The 3,081-nt window shown below is 37.1% G+C and overlaps 1 long non-coding RNA gene across 1 annotated transcript; it reads left to right on the top strand.

Moving 5' to 3' along the window:
* Positions 1-370: 370 nt before the first annotated feature.
* LOC123180594 (uncharacterized) lies at positions 371-2,087 on the top strand. Its single transcript, XR_006491124.1, has 2 exons — positions 371-593; positions 1,572-2,087. It is a non-coding gene; the product is annotated as an uncharacterized lncRNA (long non-coding RNA).
* Positions 2,088-3,081: the final 994 nt, after the last annotated feature.

The raw sequence follows: 3,081 nt of genomic DNA, 5'->3' as shown, positions 1-3,081 counted from the left end.
ACAAGTCGATGCACTATGTTTCTGAAATCAGTAGCAAAAGTATGGTAGGTCATTTTGTTGTGGGAGCAGAGTTTAACAGTCAATTAGTTTTTCTTTTACTGTTGTTTAGAAATTTCCATATCATGTAGAAGGCTAACTTGATTCTCGGTTCATACAATGACCATGTTCTTGTTGTACTGCAGTTTTGCATCATAATCAGATTTTGGGTTCGCTTGGTTTGATCAAAAACCAGATCAAATTTTTTAAAGTGAAGAGAGGGATTTATTGAAACAGGAAAGTTCGCCCCTAACGCTTTGCTATACGCAACCGAGGAAAGTTCTGCTCTCCCTTAATCTTGCTACCTGCCACAGAGGAAATTTCTCTCCTAACACTTTGATTTCTCTGTATTTCGTGCATGTGTTATGCAGTGGACAAGTGAGAAAAAGTCGTGGTCTATTTGACATGAAGAAGTTGAGGGAAATGTGTTGCAAACCATGATGTTTTCCTTATATCCAATTGATTTGGTTGCCGGACCCCATCGCCACTACACAATCACATATGGAGGCTACTACTTATTTGGAGAATAAAGATACCAATATGTTTAATCTTTTCAGGTACACTTGTAGATTGAAGAAGTAGCTTGATCATTGTTGTATTATATATTTCATAGTTTTGACATAAACTTTCTCACATCTACTCAGTTGATTGGGTTGGGAAGCTCAACGGTCTATGCGCTAGACTCGCTACTGCTGTACATCAGTATTTTTGCCAGTGTACTATCCAATTCTTAGCATTCTTCTGTCTGTCAGTAACAAAACAGGGAATCCTTATTTTTATTTTTGCAATTGTGTTATGCTGGTGCATCATATACCAGAGGTTCATTTATGGATATATCTGCATTATGGTTTAAAACGAGGTTGCTTATATCTAAACGATTTATTCAAGAAAAAAATAGACCAAATTGCTAGTAGGTCCGATTTTGTTTGAACTAAATTCTTTCAGTCTTGGATGCCGCTTTATCTCCAGTGTTATGCTGAATCAGATTTTATTAGAGTCAGGATATATCTTTAGTTTGCATGTCAAAAAATTGTCTTTAGTTTGTCATATTGTTCAACTGGACATGACAAGAAACTCTTGTTCAAGGTGTTCTCAAAATGCTGACTTCAGATCAGTGGCGAATCTAGAAAAAAAATGGAGGGCGGGCTGGGCTGCCTGGGTCATGCAAATATGTGTTGGATTGGGCCTGCAAGTAGTTGGGCTGGGCCTTAAAACTAGTAGTAGAAACAAATTTTACAGTGCTGGAGGGGGGGCTTGAGCCTGTTAAAGCCCCCCCCCCCCCCCCAGTAGAATCTCCCCTGCTTCAGATGTTCTCTTTGAGAAACTATTGACGCAGAGAAATACTGATCTTCTGCCAGTTTTGCATATTAAGAGCTATTGCTTGTTAATATCTCGCGAAGTTTCTTTGTGAAAGTTACAGTTTTGCACATTTTCAAATGAGTTCTATTGATATGGAAGGCAAGGAGAAAGAGATCAAATTTTCCTTCTCGTTCTCATGCAGCCTCTGAACTAACTAATTCAGTATGAACTAATAGTGCAGGGGTCTACAGATGCATCACCACCAAGGAATGCGTTGCGAGGAAGCACATGGAGTAGTGGTGCTGCAACACTGGTGCTCATGTCACCTACTAGAACAAGCACAAGCACAACCATATGCAGTCTTTTGACCTATCGATGCTTGTGTGAATTCATAAGCCTGACTGAATCTGCCGATGCCAGAAGGAACTTTGAATTCGTATGCCATGTATGGAACATGTCATTCAGATGGTCTTTGGTTATTCATCTAACAAAATATATGGATGCAAGTGAAATTTGTAACAAGGCAAAGATTTTTGTTTCATTTTGCATGGAACAAGGCAAAGATTTCACTGTCGTATTTTTCATTATGTATAGTGAATACTTTATTGGGCTGCAATGCATTTACCATTTGAATTATCATGTCGATAAAATCGCTCCATGCGAGCGGTTGCCAAATTTCCTTGTAAAAGTACCACTAGAAGCTTGTTCTTCTAATTTGTGTGTGCTTTCATCAAATAGTGATAGGCTTATCATTAAGTGCCTTATTGAGTGTATCTGATAAAAAAATATGGTTGATTTCATGGTTTGTGATTAATCCTTTGCATTTTCCTCCAGTGTTTTTATAGCAGTTGTCAACCCGATCATCAGGTTGTGTGTTAACTCACTAGTGGACCACACAGAAAAGTTTCTTTGTGTTCAACTCATTATCTCAAGACCACACAAAAAAGTATTCTTTTATGTTGTTGCGAAGTCATAAGAATTACTGGATTGATACATTAGTCCACATAAGAACTACTCAAAAAACACTTGAATTTCATTACATAACTAGATCAGTTTACAATGAACAAAGATGATGTGAGTTCGTCATACACAAATCAGACACAATAAATTCAATATGCTACTTGAGAAAGTCGCATCTAAATAATCAATATCTACATACAAAATTACCTTTCTGTAGTACTACACTCTCCCATCAATTTCTACAGACGAAACTACCTTTCTATATTTCCAATTAGGGGTTGGAAAATCCACATCTAGATGACCCTAGAGCTTCTGCGAACATGTATTTCCAGTTAGCGCTTGCAACATCCTCATCTGGATGACCATACAGGTTCAGCAACGATATCTAAAAATGTTTCAGAGCTTGGACAATTGTTACGTGTACACGTTTCATCACAACTCCTCATGACTACTCTGTTCCTGTTTATTTTCTTGGAGATGCATGTCAAAATGTAAGTTAAAAAGAGGAACATTAGTTTGAAAGGTACTCCCCATAATCCATCAAACACATATTACAACGAACTAATAAATATGACAAGGAACTAAATAAGCACTTGTCTATGACAGTGGTAAATAAGCCCCAACAAAGAAGAAATTGATCATAGTTGAATAGATAGCTCTGCAAGATAGAAATAATGGGTTAAAGATGGACAAAACCAATACTTCACAGTATACATGTAAATCTGAAGAATACCCACGGAAGGGAAAATTATATTTGTTGTGAAAAGAAATAAAGTAAATATTAAA

This window comes from Triticum aestivum, chromosome 1A (genome assembly GCF_018294505.1).
Source record: "Triticum aestivum cultivar Chinese Spring chromosome 1A, IWGSC CS RefSeq v2.1, whole genome shotgun sequence".
NCBI classification, from domain to species: domain Eukaryota; kingdom Viridiplantae; phylum Streptophyta; class Magnoliopsida; order Poales; family Poaceae; genus Triticum; species Triticum aestivum.
The sequence above is the reverse complement of the archived record's forward strand: the minus strand, read 5'-3'. Positions and strand labels throughout refer to the sequence as shown.